Genomic DNA, 23922 nt, shown 5'->3' with positions numbered 1-23922 from the left:
ACTAAAGTCCGAAGGACGACCAAGGTTTTCCAATCTTCTTGCTCTTGTTCAGATCGCCTACCCAATCACGAACAATCTTCTCCACGAACAAGCACTCTTAGACACCACCACTCGACAACCTTGGTATTCTCTGAGTGAGAATCCAGGAGGTATAGGCTCTGTTATGAATTTGTAGAGGGATGGAGGAAGGCAACAATCAAACTATATGATCAAGCAAGTGGGAGAAAATATTGTCTATCGCATAGACTAAGATGCTTGATTGTTTAGTAAAACTTGGTTGGTACACAATCATTTAGTAAAACACTCTTGATCTTTTATAATCATTTAGGAAAAGGCGCTTAGCACGCGATTGTTTAGTAAATCGCTTTACACGATCGTTTAGTAAATCACTAGTACACGATCGTTTAAAATCTCGCTTGAAGGCTATCGTGTGGTCTTTCGTGAGCTAAACAATTAGTAATGCACACTATGAAGTGATCTCTTTCAAAATGAAAACACTTTTCATTTTATCCTTCAGTTAATCAAAACTGAAAATAACCTCCCACTTTCACGGCTAATGGAGAAAATAACCAACCACAATTATCTCATAATTGTTTTAATTATAAATAAATATAATAATTTATCATATTATATTTATAACCTATCGTTTTAATATCACATCATATATAATATTTAAACCATATTTCTTTTCTTCTTTATTCAATATAAATCATACTTATATCAAATTCCTCCAATTAATGTATCTCATACATCATGTCAACTATATCACATATAATTGAACCAGTTTAATTATATCATATATAATCAAACTCCCTCTTGTTAATTTGAACACTTCAAACTAACCCACAAACTGATTCTCAACTTGAATCCATTAAGCTACCAAGGGGACCTTATGGACCTGTAGCTTGAAGCTCCAATGGTACGTGAATAACTGACTAAACTATTTAATCACGAGATCCAACATCCGTTAACTGTCGGGCACTTCACTAAAGACCGACAGCTACACTCTTCTTACTACAAATATATTTTTGTGTCCATTGGATATGACCAATCAATGTACGATAACCCTTCACAGATCGCTCGTAAGTACAGCTAGGCCAATTTACCATTTTTCCCATGTAGTTACATCAAACTTCTCAAGTACCACTGATTCCTCTAATGAACAATACATCATAGTCCTACTATGAGTGAACAGCTCTCGGGCCACGAGAAAGTGTGTGGCGTCACATAGTTTAAGCCTCGGAATCAGCCTTTAAGGGAGATATCATCTACTTACCCCTGCTTCGAGGAATGAGTGAATTCCATCTTGTGTAGCTAAGTTCCCAGCTCTTCAATCAGACGAATCCTCAAAATGGTAGGTTTGAGTCGGCAATCTGGTCACTCGCTCCCATGCAAATCAAAAGACCGCCCTCATAGGTAGGAGTTCCCAACTCACTCGGGATTAAGGTCATGTTACCTATGGTCATCCTAGTGAAATGAAAGTCTTTGTCATGAACGACATTATATAACAAGACTAAACACTTCATAGTTCGGTCTTATACAAACTCCTTTGTATAGAACACCCCATTCGCATGTCTCCACATGAATGATCAGGATCAGACCATCTATAGCACTTTACAACACTTGTAACATCTACAAAGTGGGTCGTATCCGTAGTGTCACCAGGATAAGGTTTCCCTTCTATATCCATATACTACAGACCATTTATGTTATCACTTAAGGCATGATCCACTTGTATGTCTCCACATACATGCTTAAGTTACAACGACAACTAGGGATCTGAGTTTATTGGTTTGTGGTTAATGTAAATAAAATATCTCATATTTCATAAACAACAGTGAAGAAAATATCTCATGTTGTTACATCACAAGTGTTTGTTCATACAGGTGTTTACAAACTATAGGACCCTACGAGATTTAGAGCATCAAACCCAACACCTGGATATAGTCATTGGACTGTCGTTAAGAACATTCCCAAGTATCTTCGGAGAATGAGGGACTATATGCTCTCGTATTGCTCTAAGAATTTGATTCTTACTGGATACCCAGATTCTGATTTTTCGACCAATCACTACTATAAAAATAGTGTTTCTTGGCCTTTTTTAAATGTCAAGAGTGACTTTTCTTGATGTTTTTTAAAAATGTCAAGGAAGCCAGTGTCAAAAATGTCGATTTTCTCAACGTGTTAAAAACATCAAGAAAAGTGATACTTGACATTTAAAAAACATCAAGAAACACAAACATTTGACATGTTTGAAATGTCAAGAATATGGGCATTCTTGACAAGGAAAAAATGTCAAGAAATTTTGTGAACTTGACATTTAAAAACCGTCAAGAAACACAGACATTTTACATGTTTGAAATGTCAAGAATATGGGTATTATTGACAAGGAAAAAACATGAAGAAATTTTGTGAACTTGACATTTAAAGAACGTTAAGAAACACAGACATTTGACATATTTGAAATGTCAAGAATATAAGCATTCTTGCTCCCTTAAGGGCTGATTCTTGGGCTTGAACATAGTGGCCACAACTTCTCTTTGGAAGAGAGGATTCAGTCATAGTAGGACTATGACTTATGTTCATTAGAGGATTCAGTTGTACTTAAGGAGTTAGATGTAACTACAGGGGCATAACGGTTATTGGCCGAGCTGTACCTACGAGCGATCTGTGAAGGGTTATCGCACTGTTGATTGGTTAAGATGGACACATAACATATCTGTGGTAAGAAGAGTTTACCTGTCGGTCTTTAGTGGAGTGCCTGGAAGTTAACGGATGGTATATTCCGTGACTAAAGAGTTTAGTCAGTTATTCATGTACCGTTGGAGCTTCGAGCTATAAGTCCATAAGGTCCCCTTGGTAGCTCAATGGATTCAAGTTGAGGATCAGTTCTTAGTGTTGATTAGGAATTTTCAAATTGATAAGAGGTAATTCAATTATATATGATATGATCGATATGATGTATGAGATACATAAAATGGAGGATTAATGTAAATGAGATTTACATTAAGAGCCATGGAATAGAAAAAGAGATATGGTTTATATGTTTCATGAGACGAAATATTAAACTATAGATGGTAAGTTTGTTATCATTTATATTTATAATAATATTAATTATTGGATAATTATCTCTTTTTCTCTAATAACTAATTGAGTGGGAGGTTATTGGTGGTTTCATGGTAACCGTGAGATAAAAGGAAAAATGTTTTCCTAATTTTAGTAAGATTTGCAAAAAAAAAAAAAAGAAGTTGTTTAGAGATTTCCAATCTTGGAAATTACTCACAAAGAGTTGTCAAATAAATAAGATTTACTAAGCGACAACTTGAATGAGCTAAACGATCGTGGAGGGTTCTTAGGCAATAGACACTCAGCTAAGCGATGAGCTAAACGATCGCTTAGCTTTTCTTAAATGATTGGGCATCGACCTATACAACATGTTCTTCCATCTCCCACTTGCTTAATCGTTTACATGATTGTGGTTTCTCCATTTTTCTGCCTCAAACCAAGTCCACACAGAGCCTACCCTATGGATTCTCACGTCGAGAATACCAAAATAGCCTTCTTGGTGGTTTCATACTCAACTCGACACTGTCGAGGTTCTGTGGAGGTCGTTCGTGGAGTTTGGGTCGTTCATGACCTTGGCGATTACTGAGTTCGAGTGCGCAGTGTTCGTGTAGTGTAGCGGTCGTGCGTTCTTGGTTGCCATGTTGCTGTGATCGAGCGTTTGTGATCAAGGAGCTTGAAGATGAGTTTACAAAAATGTGTAGATTCTTGTCCTTGATCTTTTGTATAGCATGATGTAATTTCTATATTTAATACATACCCGTATATTTCAGTTTGTGATTGTAATTGTAAAGTTTATATACGATTGTAATTTGGAATGATCCTTCCGTTGCTCATGGAAATCCTCGTGTTCGATTTCCTTCAATTGGTATCAGAACTAGGTTGTTCTGATATTCCAAATTTCAATTATGTTTTGAACTTCTTTTACAGTCTTGGTGGGTTTTCTACATTTGTGTTGTGGATAGAGTTAATGAATGTTCTCGGGTTTAAGTCCCTTTAGTTAAAGCTTTCTTCAATTATAAAGTGTTAATTTGTAAGGGCCCTTGTGTTTTTGGGCGTAATTAACTTGCAATCAAGTCTATAATTCAAAGAGTTTGAGTTAGTCGAATCGTTCGTGATGAAGTTTCGAAGCATGAAGATGCAGTTCTCAATAAGGAAGAAGACCAAGAGTTGGTCGTATCGTGTATGTAACGACCCGACCTTTTGAGTACTCTGATAACGGTTGTTGCTCATAATTACACATTTACATTAAAAACATTTTGACTATTGAGGAAAATAAATTTCATTAAAATAATAAAGATAGTTTTCTAAAATAAATAACAAATAAGTAAAACCTTTATTCGTGGCCCCTAAAATAATGAAGAAAAAAATAACTTAAATAAATAAAATTTTGACCAACATCGAGTTTCAAATCAAAACTTTTAAATAGCTTGAAAACGTAAACTGAGCGGAAACGATTTACATGTTCCATATGGCACGATCACAGGTCCCACTCGTCACCCACCGGTTTATTCCTATCATTACCTAAAAACATAAATTAAGAAAGGTTGAGTATAAAATACTTAGTAAGTGATCCCATTACCGAGATCAGGCTATGCATCCTTGAGCAAAGAAAAAAAATAGCCCGTGGCTCATACAGCTACATCGGTTTTTTATGATGAAAGGAAAACCAAAAGACGTACTATCTTGCCTTGATACGTATGTCTAGCGGCCCGTAGGCACACCGTCAAACATGAAAATAACATGGACGTGAACCCGTCGACTCGCGCATGTCTAGCGGCCCATAGGCACACCGTCAAACATGGAAATAACATGAACGTAAACTTGTTGGCTCATGCATGTCTGGCTGCCCGTAGGCTCACCGTCAAACATGAAAATAACATGAACGTAAACCTGTCGGTTCACGCATGTCTAGCGGCTCGTAGACACACCGTCAAACATGAAACGTGAAAATAAAAGTAACATGAACATAAACCTCTCAGCTCATGCATGTCTAGCGGCCCGTAGGCACACCGTCAAACATGGAATAATAACATGAACGTGAACCTTTCGACTCACGCATGTCTAGCGGCCCGTAGACACACCGTCAAACATCAAACTAGATCCGTAGGTCCTCTGAAATAAAACATGCGTCAAGGTGAGACAGTAAACCGCTCTATTGGTCTATTCATGCACCACATACATAATATCAGTACTGATTAGAAATTCGAGCATGCTCATAATACTTATAATTGTCATGCAACAAGTAAAACATAATGACAAAATCATGCTTCAAAAGTCAATTAGTTAACTTTATAATTCTAGACTAGGTCGTCTGGCACAAAGGCACCGATAATAGTACCACTTACCTCAACTTAGTCACAAAAGTCCACGCAAATAATTCCTTAAAACCTTTGGAAAACTTGAATCAACCCAAAGTTGTAGCTTGGTCCAAGGAAATTTCCAAAACTTGATTCAATTAGCCAATCTGATCAAGAATTAAATCCAAAATCAATAACTTGATTTTCCACTATTACTCTCAATCCAAAAGAATAACAAACCAACAACTTACCCAAAACTTACCGATCTTTACCAGCAAAACGAAAAATGGTGTCTAGCTTAATGGTCAATGCCTCAAAACTTCCAAATCTTGAATCTAAGTTTCACACCAAAGAGAAGTTACTAATTTAACCCAAAATCAAATGGGTGAATTTCACCTCCCAAATTATAAGGAAAATAAGTCTTACTCAAGGTTTTTCTAAAGATTCCGGCAAAGATCGGGCAGTGGCGACTGATGGCGCGTCGGCTCATAGCTACCATAGATAGGCAGTGGGTGTTGCTGTCAGACGACATAAATTGTTTAGGCTAGCGGTTGGTAGTGAAGGTCTTGCGTGAGGAGTGTTTGCGATAGAGAAGGGGAATTTCTAGTTTTACTGATTTTATTTAGCAGTTATTTTGAACAAATCAGAGCTTCAAACAACGATCAACCGTTCAAAATAAACCTCTATATGTCTCGAACAGACTGACCAAATTTGAGCACGATCCAATGGTTCAAACTTCGACAATCGATAATTTTGTAGAAGCTATCGCTGAAAAGTCGAATTGCTTTCTCCCCAATTTTCGGCATCTTTTCACTCTCATTTAATGTCAAAAAAATCTTAATTATTTTTTTTTTCAAATTTTGAAAAGATAAATAAAATATTTTATCACAATATCTCCAAAATCTCCAAAGATTCTATTAAATTAATAAATCAATTAACTTTTCAAATTATCTTAATTTAGGCTTCAAAAACCAAAATTAAATGGCATAAGATCCATCCATTTGACACAAATTAAATCAATTCAAAACCACATGAAATTAATTATCTCCTTAATTTAATTTTTATTATTTTTATTTTTTTTAAGTTGGCCCTAAAATCCAAAATCAAAGGGAAGCAAAATTCAAAATTTTCAAGATAATCAATTCGAATATCTAATCAATTAAATTAAATTTAACCAATAAAAGTTTTTCAATTATTTTAACTTAATCCCAATTTTTCAAATGAAAGAGAAATTTAAACTCAATAATTTTAGATAATTAACTTAAATTTTTCTAAAATTCGGGATATTACAGTGTAGCCTAAGATAAACGATCGTTGAGATTTATCTAAGCGATCGTGTAGATTTTTCTATACGATCGTGTAGTATTTACTAAACGATGGGGTAAATCGTTTACTCGATCGCATAGTGTTGGTTGCACGATCGCATAGGCTTTGGAGGTAGACGATCGTAGTGGGAGCATTTGATGCTCATCATTTAGTAAAAGGCGCGCGCTAGACGATCGTATAGTCAGCAAGCCTCATCGCATAGCTATTGCCTACACAATCACACGGTATACGATACAAAGGCGCTCGCTAAACAATCGTGTAGGCTATGGTGCTTTGTTGCATCGTAATCATTTAGACGATTCGTAAGGCAGGCGTTGTGCAGAGCGCGCTAAGCGATCACGTACCTCAGGCTTCATCGCTTGGTAAAAGGTACACGATCGTTGCTAAACGATCGTTTAGCACTAGGAGCATTCGCAAACGATAGAGCAAATTGTTTGTTCTTTCGTGTAGACGATCGCGGGGAGTTTGGTGCACGATGGTTGGAGACGTGTTGCTTTGCCCGAATGGTTTAAAACTCGGTTCGCCTGTTTGAACCGGAGACTCCTTGGTTTTGTAATAGTTAACTTTATTTTGTGAGGTTTGAGGCACTTTTACGTGGCTCATCAACATTTGTTTATTATACATGAGATGTGTGGTGTTTATATGGCAAAGTGTTTGACATACAGTTTAAAAACCCACCTTAGGTTGTGCATTTATTCATGTTTCATATACTATAAATGTTATAATAAAGCATGAAGAAATTACTTGAAAGCATGTGCATGCATCATGAAATATAAAAGATATATTTTGCATACAGTGAGCATTATCATGCATCATCCTTTTATTATAACTGTTATAGTCTAAGGGTGAATGGAAGCATGTTATGCTTGTTTCATTATTGTTTTGTATAAGTGTTATATAAAAGAAGTAGTAATGAATGAACAATGTGACAATGTTGGGATTGGTGTCCTAATTCTCCTAGAGTCTCATTGTTTGTAATTATACACATTGTTTATGAATAAAATAACTGTTATTTCATTCTGGCATTTACTCATATCCAATAAACAAAGCTCCATGGTTATCTTATGTAAACTTAAGCATGTATATGTGATATACAAGTGGATCATGCCTTAAGTGATAACTTAAATAGGTCTGTAGTATAAGGATTAAGGTGGATACATGATCCTGGTGACAATACAGATACGAGCCGCTTTGTAGAGGTTTGGAAGTGTTGTAAACTACTATAGATGGTAGATCCTGACCATTCATATGGAGGCATGCGAGCGGGGGTGTCCTATACAAAGAGTTTGTATAAGACCGGACCACAAGATGACTAGACTCTGTATATAACGTCGTTGATACTAGAGACTTGCATCTCACCTAAACAACCATAGGTGACATGACCTTAATCCTGAGTATTTTGGGAACTCCTGTCTTTGAGGGCGGTTCTTTGATTAGTATGGGTGAGAAATGCCAGATTTCCAACTCAACATGCCTACCTTTTTTAGGAATTTTCTGATTTGGGAGTTGGGAACTCAATACACAAGATGGAATTCACTTCTTCCCTAAAGCAGGGGTAAGTAGAGAGATTTCTCCCTTAAGGGCTGATTTTGGGGCTTGAACATAGTGGCCACAACTTCTCTTTGGAAGAGAGGACTCAGTAAAGTGTTCTTAAGGGCTGATTCTGGGGCTTGAATAAGATTTACTAAGTGACAACTTGGATGAGCTAAATATCGTGGAGTGTTCTTAGGCGATAGACACTTAGCTAAGCAATGAGCTAAAGATCGCTTAGCTTTTCTTAAATGATTGGGCATCGACCTATACGACAGGTTCTTCCATCTCCCACTTGCTCAATCATTTACACGATTATGGTTTCTCCATTTTTCTACCTCAAACCAAGTCCACACAGAGCCCACCCTCTGGATTCTCACGCCGAGAATACCAAAGTAGCCTTCTTGGTGGTGTCATACTCAACTTGACACTGGCAAGGTTCTGTGGAGGTCGTTCGTGGAGTTCGGGGTGTTCATGATCTTGGCGAACGTTGAGTTTGAGTGCGCAGTGTTCGTGCAGTGTAGCGGTCGTGTTGGACGGGCGTTCGTGGGTTGCTGTGTTTCTATGATCGAGCATTCGTGATCAAGGAGCTTGAAGATGTACAAAAGTGTGTAGATTCTTGTCCTTGATTTTTTGTATAGCATGCTGTAATTTCTATATTTAATGCATAACCGTATGTTTTCGTTTGTGATTGTAATTGTAAAGTTCATATACGATTGTAATTTGGAATGATCCTTCCGTTGCTCATGGAAATCCCTCATGTTCGATTTCCTTCACACTACTATAGAGAAAAACCAGTAAATAAGAATGAAGTAATCCTTAAGCACTAGATGTCTACTTAATATGATGAATAAGTAGTCATTGTTAATTTATACTTCTCTTTACTGTTCTCCATAAGGTTTGCTTCCAACTTTTCTTTTCTTTTTTTTTTTTTTTAACATTCTTTTGAGATTGAAACATCACAATTTCCCTATTTGTCAAGAAATAACTACAAATTCTAAAAGAAAGTACACTTTAAAACAAACACTACAAATGAAAAAGGTTAACTTACGTGTCAGTTATATATCTTATATCTATCTGTGATGTTGTTCTTATTGAGTCTAGGTAGTACACAGTATCATCGTATGCATTTATAACAAGTAGTGCCCAATGACCACTAGTTAATAAAATATAATTAGTATTTTTATTGCTAATTGTAATTGATAAAAACAAAATGTGTTTTAACTCACCCAGGATTAAAAGGAGCAAGAACTATTTGGTTTGCTTTTGAGACCATCAGTCTACTACACAGGTTTTGAGTTTGAACTTCCTGAGAGTTATGTCCAGAGGAAATGAGAGATGAATCTACAAAAGTGTATTGTGAACTTTCCTTTGAATCAATAAAGGATAAGTGCAAATACCTACAAAAGATTTATAACATAAATATAGACAACCAAAATTGGAAAGAAACGTCATAATTAAAGTCTACAAAAGTAATAACATTACTTACGTGACGTAAACCACCAAAGTCATTGTCTTGACTTCATCCATATTACAAAAGTTAATTATGTCCTCTCATAAAACACAACTCTTTCGGATGATGCCAAAAAGTCCAACTGGAAGTTGTAAAGAAATACTAGACTCTTTGGTCATCACCTTCTCAACATATCTAAGAATGGATTTCAAAGATACCAAAAGAACTGATATTGAGTCACTAACTTCTTTTTTCTTAGTCATTTTCATTGAAGATTTCTCCTAATGCAGCAAAATCATAGTAACAAAAGTATATAAAGCAGAAAAATTAGACATTTGATTAACTTAATTGATTTTATTTGTCTCACTTACCTTAAAGATTTTCAAATCTTTTGCGTTGCAATTTACATTCACCATTATCTTGTCTCTTCGTTTTTCTGGGGACTTAATCTCCTCCACCCCAATCTTCTCTTTCTGTTTCTTTTTATATGCAGTCTTCATCTTGTCTTTTTATTTATCTTGAGATTCGATCTCATCTACTAAAAATTTCTTGGAGCAACTTCCATGTCTAGAAAATGTTATAGAAGATGACATTTGAAGACGAGCTTCTAATTCTCTAACACATTGACGAAGTGCTTCATTCTCACTTACAATTTCCTTGTTTTCATCATTCCCATGTTTTGATTTTCGTTTCACTGTATGAAAGCAATCCGTTGGAGTGAACCCCACGCACACGCCCGTACCTTTCTTGAGCACCCAAAGCTTGTGTTAAGATATCATTGGGAGAGTGATATTTGTGGCACAATGGATTTGTATTATTCTTTGAGATCTCATCCTAAAAAGAAATGAAATTTAATATAATTAAGTCATATGTCATATACTTCATGTAAATTTAATACTTGTTTTACTATTCGATTGGCGACTTCTTGAACATCTTCATTGTCATATCCTCCTTTCTTATTAACTCGAGCCTTCTTCCATAGGTTAGCTCGATCGAAATTACTTTCATTTGAAGATACTTTCTTCTACATTCAAATGAAGAAAAAAATTAGATATTGTGATAAATTTAGGAATCGTGAGAACATATACTAAATTCTTACCATCTTCTCAACAAGGTTAGCATAACCTTTCCTTGAAATTCGATAATTGTACTTATTCTTAGATCAACGTTCTTGTTGCAAGCGTCTTTTTTACTATACAAACGTCGTGATTATTAGTAGGAAATGACATAACAGATATTTATAAAATTAAATTAATAATATACCTGAAACATTACGCACAATCTTGATCAATAAATGAGTACCTTTCTGGTGGATTTATTAGAAGTTGAGGTTCATCTTTAAATGGCATAATGTATTTTGTTGTTAATCAATTCTTAAACTGACAAAAAGCTATGCCTGCAATTTTCATAATGTTCTTCTTAGATCTTATATCAATTACAAAGATGGCCTAAACATTGAAAAGTTAGTGAAAGCATTACATATACATCTACAATATTATCAAGACAAAAAATTGAATATATATACCTCAACTGTACTATATATCTTATCTTTCAACTCAGTAGGCACACATTTCCAAGATGTATATATAATAGGTACATGATAATGCATAAGGACCAAATGAAAGTCTTTAACTTAGCTCTATTTTCACCAAGGGGTACGCCATCTTCATTGTATTCTACAAACTTCTTTTCTCCCGCACTCCTAATCTGTGTTACATCAAACATAATAGTAGCTTCCTATTCTCTCTTCTTTTGATCAATGGTTTCATTTGACCTAACTACTACTATTACTTTGTCACCAAGCTCTAAATCTTCGTCACCCACTGTACTATGCTCCATGTGGTGTATAAATAAAAAATTGACAATCAAATTTAAGAAACAATTAGCATTGTATACATATTAAGCAAACAAAAAATCAAATGTGATGGATAAAATTTATAAATTAAAAAAAATAATTACCATATTACATAATATATAACTTACCCATAAAATGTTATGTAGGTATCCATGTGCCTTCACAATTTGATCGTACATATGTTGACATGTTCTCATCAAAGTCATCATGTACATCAATAATCGACATATTATTGGGTATTTCTTGATAGTGTAATATTGTATCTCCAAGTTCATCGTTATTATATTTATCTTCAAAGTCCCTTTGTGGTGGGGTAAGCACAATTGACCATCTAACATCACTTGGATCCTCAACATAAAATACTTGTCTTGCTTGGGTTGCTAGTATAAAAGAATCAGACTTGTGACCTATTCTATTTAAATCAACTATGACAAAATCGAGCTCATCGATTTTGATACCACTATTGTTCTCAACCCAATCACATCTAAACACAACAACATTAAACGTATGATAATTATCTCTTGTATCATTTCATAAAAAGACATATCTCCAATTATGAGATTTTTATCTTTTGAATTAGACACTTGCATCGTTTTTGCAACTAAAGTAACTCCACTATTTTGTACACTTTGATCCTTATTACAAGATTCTGTATAATAGTGACATCCATTAATTACGTAACTACCATAGGTAATCACAAAAGAATGAGGATCATGAGCAATCCACCTCAAGTTATTTGAAACTTCAGTATTTCCCATTTCGAGCTCAGTTGCAACCTACCATGAGAATTTTCATAACAACTCAAACATTAAAAAGTGTATGTAAAATAATAGGTTGAACATTTTACCTCTCCTCGTAGCCAAGATATAGAAGTCCGATTATGTTCCTCTTGAATCCATTTATGATTTTTTGACTTATTTCGATGTTGCAATTGCAAAGCCTATGTTTTCTTTGAAGTGAACATTGAAACATTGTATAGTTAGATTTATATCATAAAACTAAATGAAAAAATAAAACCAAAATCATTGAAAAAACTTGCTCCAAATATGGTTACACATCAATTGTATTTTCCAAAACATACCGATGAGCTTGATATAAAAGTTCTTGTTCAGGTTTGAAAGAAACTCCTTTGGACAATGGTCTACCAATATTTGAATTGTTTAAACAGTCTTGTGAATTATAAGTGTCAGCCCCAATAGGATCTGCTCCAGATAGGAAATTAGAAAAAAATTCAATGGCTTCTTCTACTATATAACTTTTAGCAATACAACTATTTGGACGATATCTATTTCTGACAAAGTTTTTAATGACTTTCATGAATCATTCAAAGGGATACATCCATCGTAGATATACCCACAAAGTTTGACTTTTCTAACTGTGTACTGTGAGATGCACCATAATTGTGAAAAATGAAGGAGGAAAATACTTCTCCAATAAACATAATATAAGCACAATATCTTCTTCCAACTTTTCTAATTGATGCACATCTAGAACCTTGTTGCATACCGAATTGAAAAATATATACAATCGGGTTATGGCATATCAAACATGTTTTGGTAGCACTGATCTTATCGTAATAGGAAATAATTGTTGTAAGAGCACATGAAAATCGTAGATTTTAAACTATTAAGCTTTAAACAATAGAAGAAATTTGGGCTTTAAACCGACATTAAAGGGCTTTAATGTCGGTTGACAATCGACATTAAAGATAGTGTTATCAAAGCCCTTTAATGTCGGTTTCCTTTAATGTCGGTTTAAAACCGACATTAAAGGACTTCAATAACACACCCTTCAATGTCGGTTGCAACCGACATTAGAGACCTTCAGTGAAATTTTCAACCGACATTAAAGCCTGTGTTTTTTTTTTTAATTATTTACCGACATTGAAGCCCGAATCTGTCCGTTTTTTTTTTTTTCAATTTCGTTGCTGAATCCATTTTTTTGGTCAAAAAGTGTAACATGACACATCATCATTGAACGTTGTGGCTATGACATATTATTCATGTATGGATTGTAAATCTTTCACATTTAATCCACAAATTCTATTATAAAATTATAATTTAAAAGGTCGTACAATAATTCATGCCTTGAAAACACAAATTACAAGTAATACAAACATTATAATTTTACAAACATTATGAGATTATTGTCTCTCTCCACTTGGTAAGTATGGATCCCTTCATAATTTTTCTTGAACCAACCCCTTAGCTTCAGTAGTGTCTGGTTATAGGTATCTTTGTCTGACCACTGTTGTTCAAAGGATCACAAACAAAAAAGGTTTAAGATAAAGGATTGAAAGTGAAAATGTGATAAAAATTCATATTCAACGAACCGTGTTTATTGGGAATGTGCATAAATGGTACATTCAAGGCAAATTCTTGTAATGAATGTGTTGGATCTAAAGTTCCCCAAGAAAAAGCATAAAGAGGTTGCGATACAAAATATTTACTCCTTTGTTGCATCTGCAAAACAAGAAAACTCAATAGTTGAATAAATGAGAGAATCTTTTTTTTCAAGATCTTGAAGAAGAGAAGCTTGGTTACCTAGATATGAGATACGAAGATGATGAAAAATTTTCGGCAGCATAACGATGCTACCACAACAAAACCAAAAATTTACCTTGAACCTGTTCAAAGAAACACACTCCCAAAAATATTTCACAACCACTTGTTCTCAAACTATTAGAATTCCCAAAAAATGAATATTCAAGAACACATACATCAATAAGGAAATTTAGCTCACAATGTAATTCAAACCTCAAAAGTTGTCACAAAGACTACCATAGTGCATGAATAACCCACAAACTACCATAGTGTGACCTACAAACTCGAGCACCTTGAATCAAATCTAAACTACAAATAAATGTGCCCATGAGTCATAAACGGGTGTTACATTCTAATCCAATATGGTCCAAAGAGAAATAAGCACACTATAACTTCTTAAATAGGAATTTTCATATCATTAGAGTCACTTGAAAACACTTAGAAACTGTGCTTAAAACTGAAAGCATTCAAAAATGCACTTACCAGGAACAATTTTCACTTGAATCCCTTGCTGTTGCAAGAAATCCATCTCCTCCCCACCCCTTCCAAACACCTAAAAAACACACAAACAAAAAAGGTTTAAGACAAATGATTGAAAGTGAAAATGTTATCAAAATTCATATTCAACTAAACGTGTTTATTGGGAATGTGCATAAATGGTACATTCAAGGAAAAATTCTTGTAGTGATGCTTATCGAATGATCAAATAATTTAAATCGAATATTAGAATGATGCTTATCGAATCTTAATATGAAAAATGTTACTAATGTAATAGAAATACCGATTCTGTTACAGAGTTAGATACTAACTATTTAACCGGATGTTAAAGAACGCTAGTAGAGCAAATTCATCATAAATTCATACTTGTAATGATTTTTATCTATATGCTAACCTAGCATTTTCACATTTATTCTAGAATTTCTAGGACATTTTAAAAATTGAACTGAAATTTAAATATTCAACAAGAATTTCAGGAATATACACATAGATAACCATATAATAAGTTCAAATCTACATATGAGAATGATGGTTACAAAGTTCTAACCTTCGATGCCTCCAAAAGTCAAAGTCACAAAGTATGAACGCCAGAAAGTATAAGCCAGAGTCACAAAGTCACAAAGATGGAGTTTTTTATCCACATTGTAACCTTCAATTTTTCCCAAAAGTTGAAGATAAAGCATAAGACAAATGCAATCACTTTATGAATCCAAGAAAGTATAAGCTTATCCCTCTAAGAGAAGATTAATAGCAATCAAATTTATTTGGACAAATGCATAAACATAATTAAAAAAAAAAAAACTTATAAACACCTAAACTTATAAAAAGAAATAAGCTTGGTTAGTTAAGGACTATCATCTCAGTTTCGATTAAATTCTCATAAATATTGAGAACTCCAACTTTTAACCCAATTTTCTCTTTTACCGTGTGTATTTTTTTCCTTTGAAACTTGGTTTAGTTTTAATTAGTAAACAACAAAACAAGCAGTAATCCAACACTGTGTAAAATAATTTTAAAAAAATCTTAATCCCTCACTTGTTCTTTAATCCGCAAGTGCTTTTTTCCTCCGAAACCCTTTTCTTTGACGACTAAATTGGTGCTTTTACAAGCTCTCCCTTCTCACCGTTCAACACTAAAGACTGAGATAATATTGACCCACCACGCATAAATCCATGATTAAACTTCGTATAATACTGACCCACCACACAAAAATCCACGATTGTAGTTGGCGCTTAGTTGAGTTAACTGAACCTTCATATAAATGGAGGTTTGAGTTGTTTCCTTTGGCAGTCACATAGTCGTTTCCTTTGAAAAGTACAACGTCGACGACCAGATCGGAAGACCCACGAGTAGATCGGGCAAATAAACGATCGGATCGAAAAAATCCACAACTAAATCTATAGATCCAACGCCAGCAACTCACCTTCACGACTAGAACAAGCTGGACAGACGACGAGTGACCCATCGGAATCTACAGATCCAAGGAGAAGAGAGAACTCCACCACTGACAGAATCTACGAACGATGAACTCCACCATGCCGGTGACGAAGACCAAAACAAGTTGGATCGGATGATGACCCAAATCTATAGATCGAACCACCAGAAGAACGCCAACGACCACAACCAAACACTGGAAGAATGCCCACAATGATGACCAACCACCGGAAGAACGCCCACAAAGACAAAGATCCAAGCAACGCCAGTGACAACAACGATCGGAGTGATTCGCACGGCCAAGTTAAGAAGAAGAGAGGGTTTGGTAAGAGAGATGTGAAAGGAGAGAGAAGATTTGATATGAAATGAAAAAGATGCAAAGTAAAAGAAAAATAAATGTAGGCCTTTAATGTCGATTTTAAACCGACATTGTAGCCCATCTTCAATGTCGGTTTAAAACCGACATTAAAGATCCATTTTTTTGTTAAAACCGACATTATACATCTGATTTCACTTTTTTCAACCAATATTAAAGCCCAAAATTCTTGTAGTGAAATTTGTCATCGACACAAGGTTTTTAACATTCCAAGTGTAACCTTCAAGAACCTTTATTCCTGACAATGTCTTTAAAACATAACATTTTTCTTCCTTTTTAAGAGTATAACACGCAAAAGGAATGAAATTTTTTTTGTTACTACTAACAGGTGCAAGCTCTTGTCGAATTTTTAAATGAACTAAATCATGTCTAGTATTCAATCCATCCTTACTTTTCCCTGGAATATCAAGAAGCGTACCTAAGGTATTCATGCAAACATTTTTTTTCAATGTGCATCACATCTAAACAATGCATGATATGAAGGTCTTTCCAGTATGGCAGCTGAAAAAAAAAGAAGAGAACAGATCTTTGAACTTCTTTTCGTGGTTTGTTTTTTATTGTTCTTCTTTCCTTTAGGAAATTCTAAATCTTTGATTTTTAAATATATAGCCTCCCCAGACAGTGGTTCTAGAATTGTACCAAGTTCTTTTTTTACCGTTAAACGACTTTTTATGCCGGTACGGATGATTTCGTGCTAGAAAACTTCAATGTCCAAGGTATGCCATTTTCCCCCATATTTCAATCTTATAAAAAAACGTATTCTCTCCACAAATTGGACATGCCTTATACCTTTTCACACAACATCCACTTAGGTTACCATATGCAGAAAAATCGTTGATTGTCCACAACAAAACTGACCTTAAGCTGAATAGTTCTTCTCGATAAGCACTAGTGGTGCTAAGTATGTGTCAATCTCGTCCCCTGGAAATCAACATTGATAGTGTCATGTACTTTCTTTTCATACACAACCATGGTGGAATATTATAAATAACCATCACTACAGGCCAACAATTATATTTAGAACTTATTTCACCATGTGGATTTAATCCATCGGCTGAAAATGCTAAACAATGATTCCTAGGTTCAAAACCGAAGTCTGGCCATTTAGAGTCTTTTAACTTCCAAGCTGGAGAGTCTACTGGATGTTATAACTTACCATCTACAATTCTTTCATCAACATGCCAAGTCAAGTTTTTAGCACAATCAATACTTCTAAAAAGCCTTTTGAATCGTGAAATTGGTGGAAAGTACCATATCACTTTTGAAGGTGTTTGTTTTTTTCCCACATTTTGTATCCTTCCCATTTTTCCACCTTGATTCACCATATTCAGGACATTCAATTGCATCTGCATATTCTTTTCTATACAAACAACAATCATTAGAGCATGCATGAATCTTCTCATATTCCATTCCTAGTGCACCTAAAGTTTTCTTTGCTTCATACATTGAATTTGGGAGCTCATTGCTAGTGGACAAAATTTCCTTTAAGGTTTTGAGTAGTTCTAAAAAACTAGTATCACTCCATCCATATCTAACTTTTAAATTATACAATTTGACTAATGTAGACAACTTAGTGTATTTTTTGCACCCTTCGTATAATGGTTTTTCAGCATCATTAAGCAACTTCTCAAATCCATTCGGATCTCTTGAATATTCCTCATGAGCAACTTCAACCATTTCTTTTAAACTTCCAACATTAGTCTCTTCATACACATAGGTGTCAAATTAGAAGATTCTCCACAAAATGATGATTTAGGAAGTTTTTCCCCATGCCAAAACCAAATCTTATAACTTTCATCAATCCCATTGACATATAAATTATCTCTAATATCCTTGTTACTATGCTTTTCACAATTCCCACATTTCAAACAAGGAAAACGAATATAGGAGCTATTTGTATTAGAAAATCCAAGTTTTATGAAGTTTTTCACACCCAATTCATAATCTTTGGATAATCTACTCTTGTGCATCCATGATTTATCCATGATTGTAAATCTAGTAAGAAAAGAGAATAAACAATGTTAACTTCAAAAACACAAGTTGTGGAAAACAAACAAGTTTCCAATACATACAACTTGTCATTCTAACTCTATAATATTCCAACCTCAAGAAAGTAAGACAAATTAGAGAACCTTAAGGAAAATTAGAGAACAAAGACAAACACATCTGAAAAAATTGAACTCAAGGTGTAATCAAACCTAAAAAAATTGAACCCAAGGTGTGCACGTGCGCTAATGTGCTAAACATATATTAATTCCAATAACTAAAAATTGAACCCAAATTTGGCAAAGCATTACTTAGTTCATAAGGCCCTAACAAATTAGACACATCGACATATTTAACTTTGGCAAGCATTTAATTAAAGAAAAGTGGCAAGTTCTTGTAAGTTCTTTAAAATTAAAGCCCTAACTTTGGCAAAGCATTGAATTAAAGTGATAATCCCAACTTTCGCAAGTTCTCTGAAATTCAATCTCATTCAAGAAAAATATGAAACAAGATTTTATTATGAGATTCAAGAACATATATGAGAGATTAAACCCTAACTTTGAAAGTTCAAGTCTCAAACCAAAAAAATCAAGCCCTAACTTTGAAAGTTCATGCCTCAAACCAAGAAAATCAAGCCCTTTGAAACTTCATGCCTCAAACGAAGAAAATCAAGAATTAAACCTAATCTAAACAAGATTAAGCCTAATCTAAACAAGAAAATCAAGATTAAGCCTAATCAAACAAAGAAAATCAAGAATTAAACCCTATCTAAAAAAGAAAATCAAGATTAAGCCCTAACTTCGAAAGTTCATGCCTTAAATCTACTTACCTCAATGAAGAATCTCTTCAAGATTGATGGAATAACAAAGATGCATCAAAGGGAAGTGAAAAACCAAGAAGATTTCGGGTGTATTGCAAATAAAATCGACTAAATCTACTGGAATTTCTTTTAAACCTGTCTGATAGGATTGCAACGCTACTAAAAGAGTGTTGCAATGCTACTAAAAGAGCATTGCAATGCTGTTGAAGAGTGCACAATTTTTCCGTCAAAGCCTGTAGCGTTGCAACGCTGCGTACGCGTTTTTCATTTTTCCGTCAAAATACGTAGCGTTGCAACGCTATGCTACCCTGTATATTCTCAATTTTTTACGTTTTTAAAATGTCAAGGATCCATTAATTGAACTTGACATTTTTAAAACGTCAAGTACTATATTTTCCAAGAAAAATGCACAACCCCTTCTTTTCAAAATCAATTCTTGACGTTTTTTCTTTAAAATCACCTATTTCTTGACATTTTTTTCATAAAAATGTCAAGTATTTAAAATTGCAAACATCAAGAAAGGTGGTTTTTCTTGTAGTAGATGTGGATTCTAGGAAATCTACTTCGGGATCAGTATTAACTCTAAATGGAGGAGCTATAGTAGAGATTAAGCAAAGTTGTATTGCTGACTCCACCAGGGAAGGAGAATATGAAACTACATGTGAAGCAACCAAAGAAACAGTATGGCTTAGAAAGTTCTTGATTGATTTTGAAGTGGTTCCAAATATGCATCTGTCAATTACTCTCTATTATGATAACAGTTGAGCAGTTGCAAACTCAAAAGAATCAAGAAGCCATAAGTGTGAAAAGCACATCGAGTGCAAGTACCATCTCACCTGGGAGTTATTACATCGAGGAGAAGTGATCGTCACGCAGACAGCCTCAAAAGACAATTTAGCTTATTCATTTATGAAGACCCTAACGACTAAAGTGTTTGAGGGTCACTTAGTCGGACTAGGACTATGAGCTTCATAAGTTTAGGGCAAGTGGGAGAATTCATGGGTATATAGATGTTTTAGTTTATTATATTTATTCTTATATACTCAATATTGTATATTTGTATATATTTAAACCAACTAGAGTTTCAGTACAAGTGGGAGTTTGTTGGGTTATATGTCCTAAAACTCACAGTTTGTAAACTTTAAACATATTCTATTCATAATAAAGATGTTATTGAGATTTTTTTTTTCCAATAAAGTTGTTATTGAATATGTAAATTACATTTATAGATTCCTAAATCCAATAAACTAACAAACCCTTGGCTATAACCTGGATATTTAAACTTTATGTGGAGACATAAGAGAGGATCAAGTTTGAGTATATAGCCAAAACGGTCTATAAGTATATGGATAGAGTTGGGGTACCTTATTCTGGGAACACTATGGATATGACCCGCTTTGTATATTGATACAAACGACATGATCTCAAAGTTGTTCATGTGGAGACATATAAGTGGGGGCATCCTATGCAAAAGATGTTTACATAAGATTGGACCATGAAATAGTCACTTTTCTCTATAACGCTGTTCATTTGACTATTTCAATTCGATGACCTTAGGTAACTCAATCTCAATTCGATGACCTTAGACATAAGAGAGGATTAAAACTGACTATTTCAATTCAATGACCTTAGGTAACTCGATCTCAATCCTAAGCTATGAACTCTTGTTTATTTGAAATTATCCTTTAATCTACAAGGGTGAGAGTGGCTCAACATTGCCACTCAGTAAGCCTCCCATTTTAAGGGTAAGATCATATAGATAGTTGGAGACATAGTCTTGCAAGACGAAATTCACTCCTACTCGTTTTAGGGTTAGCAGATAGGTTGTTCCCTTAAGTACTGATGTTTGGTCTTAAACAAAGAGGCCACACCTCGCCCTTTATATGGCTGAGAGGGATTTGCTTTATTGGTAGGACCATAAACCAATCGTTCATTAGAGGATCAATGGAGACTTAAGGAGTAAGATGTATTATAGGGGTAAAATGGTAATTTGACCTAGCTATAAATACGAACAACCTTTGAAGGATCGACTTACTGATTATGGTTAAATCAAATGGACAAAAATATATCTACGGTAAGGAGAGTGCAACTACTGAGCTATGTGGAGTGTCTTGGTAGTTAACAAATATTGATTAATTCGGTTTAAATAGTTTAGCTAATTAATCTCAAATCGTTGGAGCTCATGATCTATAGGTCCATTAGGTCTCTTTACTAGCTCGTAAAAGGATCAAAACTTTAGAATAGCGTGTTGAGAGGATTTGAAATGTTCAAATTTGATTTAGGGTTTGGATTATTATATTCGATATAATAAAGTTTAATCAACAAACTAAACGGATTTTAGAGAGTTGAAAATATTTAAATTAGATTTAAATATTAATAATATGAATTAGGATTCATGTTTGAATTAGGTGTTTTAATAATTTAATTAATTAATAATTTATTTATTTATTTTGAATTTATGAAACTCAAAATATATAATTTAATTCGATTAAATTAACTTAATTATAAATAAATCAAATAAAATTGAATTTCATTTTATGAAAATAATTTGAAATTTCGTTTAAGATTAAAATAAATGAGATTAGTGGAAAATTTTGGATTTTCCCACTATCTCAAACACCCAATCCACTAATTGAGTGGAATTTTAAGTATCAATACCACAATTAAGTCATTTTGCATGTTCAAGTTACTTAAGTACAAGTTAATTTGAATGATTTTTTTTATGCAATCTGAATTTCAAATGTGAAATTTCTAGAAAATTTTCCTTCACTCAAACTCTCAATTTTCACTCAAATCTCTCTCAATTTGGATCTCACAATCCAATCCAAAGCCTGAGAATAGTAGAGAAGTTCCTTGTGGGTGGTCACAACAAGTTGTAGAAAAGAATTCACAGGTAGATTGCATCAATTGGAGGATTCATCAAAGGTTGTATTCTACAAATTCTATTCTGCTTTTTCCTTGAACATGCTTACTAATTCATTAAAGTTAATGTAATTAGAGTGTTTTTAAGATCCAAATCTCTTCCCATGTTGAATGTCAACTCTATCAGGTTGAGAGTTTTTTTTTCTGTAAAAAGGTTATAAAGAAGAAAACATATGGTGCTCTCAAGATCCCCTTAAAATTTCCTCTTTATATTCCCTTTCCTCTAAAAAAAAAAAAAAGAAAAAAAAAAACCACAATCCATTGTTCCTTACCGAAGAATACTAAGGAAATCTTTTTGGTGGTGTCTATATTTGTGGTTAGTGTTGTTCGTGGAAATTTTGTTTGAGGGAGATCAAGTTTAAAGTTGTTCCAGACTTGGAGAGGAAACATCGCGAAGAGGAGTCTTCAAGGGTAAATTTCTCATAATTTCTTCTCAAATCAGCAGCATGCTTATTAAATTGTAATACTCTATTTATTCTTCCTGTATTTTACAATTTTCAAATTGATTTCCAAATGCACAACATTCACACGCTTCCACGAGGAATTCAATTCCTTAACAATTAGCTCATTTGATGGGTGGCTTTCAAGTACACGAGGCAACTTCTATGGAAGATTAAAGCCCCTTCTAAGGCTAAGATCTACTATTGGAGAATAATCACTGATATCTTCCCTACTAAATACAATCTTTCAAATCAAGGTGTCCATTCTGATTTTCGTGCGTGTTTTGTAAGGAACATGTAGAAATTGCGTCTCATCTTATTTGGAAGTGCCTAGTCCTTAGGGAGATTTTGCTTAGGTTTCTTTAAACTAATTTTGATGTTCTTTGGGATGACAGAGTCCATTTGAGCTACCAGACTATTGACATTGGATTTTTTATCATGTTACGACTGTCGACCTCAATAAGATCGTGATCATGGTGTGGAAGATTTGGGAGGCTAGGAATAAAGCAGTGTTTCAAAGACAACAGATTGATGTTAAGGCTATTTGTGACTCGATTAATAACCACATTACATAGTCTAAATATGGTGGGAAGGGAGCTAATAGTAAAGGCAATGAGTCTACCATTTCTTTCCAAATCTCGCCACAAGTCGATTGGTAAGCTCCTGAGCCCTATTAAAAACTCAGGTGGTTTGAGTTGGGTGCTTCAAGACCACTTGGGATGTGCTCATATGGCTGAGTTGAAGTTCATCTCCCGATGCAAGAAGGAAAAACTTCTTGAAATAATGACGATTTGTTCTAGCTTAGAAGGATTTCTTCAATCTATATCTCGAATGTGGTAGTTGAATATGATTGCTTTGAGGTTGTTAATTTGTTGAATGATGTTATTGTTGATTTCTTTGAAGTCCTCTTCTTCATAGTGGAGGCAAAGAATCGAGTTGGTGAGCTGAAAGCTGTCAGCTTCTCCCATCTTCGTCAAAATCAGAATGTTATGGCTCACTATGCAGAAAGTCTTGGAGGATTGGGAATCTTCATTACATTTTATTTCTTAGCTTGAGTAGTTTACATTAGTTATGCCTTGTGTTTCTCTTTTCTAGTCGTTTGGATTTGTCTTAAGGACTGTTTGGGGTGTTGAGTTGAAATATATGATGTTTGCAGTTCATATGTATATAAAGTTCATATATCTGTAGAGTTCATATATCTGTGTTTGAGGTACAAAGTTATTTGGTCTGAGTTCTTATGTCTGTGTTTGGGGTGCAAAGTTGAGTTTATATGTCTGGGTATCTGGTACAGCTTTTTGAACTCTAAATAATATGCTTTTATGATCACTATTTCTGTTTTGAAACTTTTTATTCAATAATTCTACCTATTTTTGTTT

At 34.3% G+C, this 23922-nt stretch overlaps 1 pseudogene; it reads right to left on the bottom strand.

Annotated features, from left to right (window-relative positions):
• Positions 1-16039: 16039 nt before the first annotated feature.
• On the bottom strand, positions 16040-18363 carry LOC150036867 (uncharacterized; annotated as a pseudogene).
• Positions 18364-23922: the final 5559 nt, after the last annotated feature.

Source organism: Benincasa hispida, chromosome 4, assembly GCF_027475165.1.
Source record: "Benincasa hispida cultivar pf3 chromosome 4, pf3_genome.v1.1, whole genome shotgun sequence".
NCBI classification, from domain to species: domain Eukaryota; kingdom Viridiplantae; phylum Streptophyta; class Magnoliopsida; order Cucurbitales; family Cucurbitaceae; genus Benincasa; species Benincasa hispida.
Note: the sequence above shows the minus strand (reverse complement) of the source record. Positions and strands in the feature narration are given on the sequence as shown.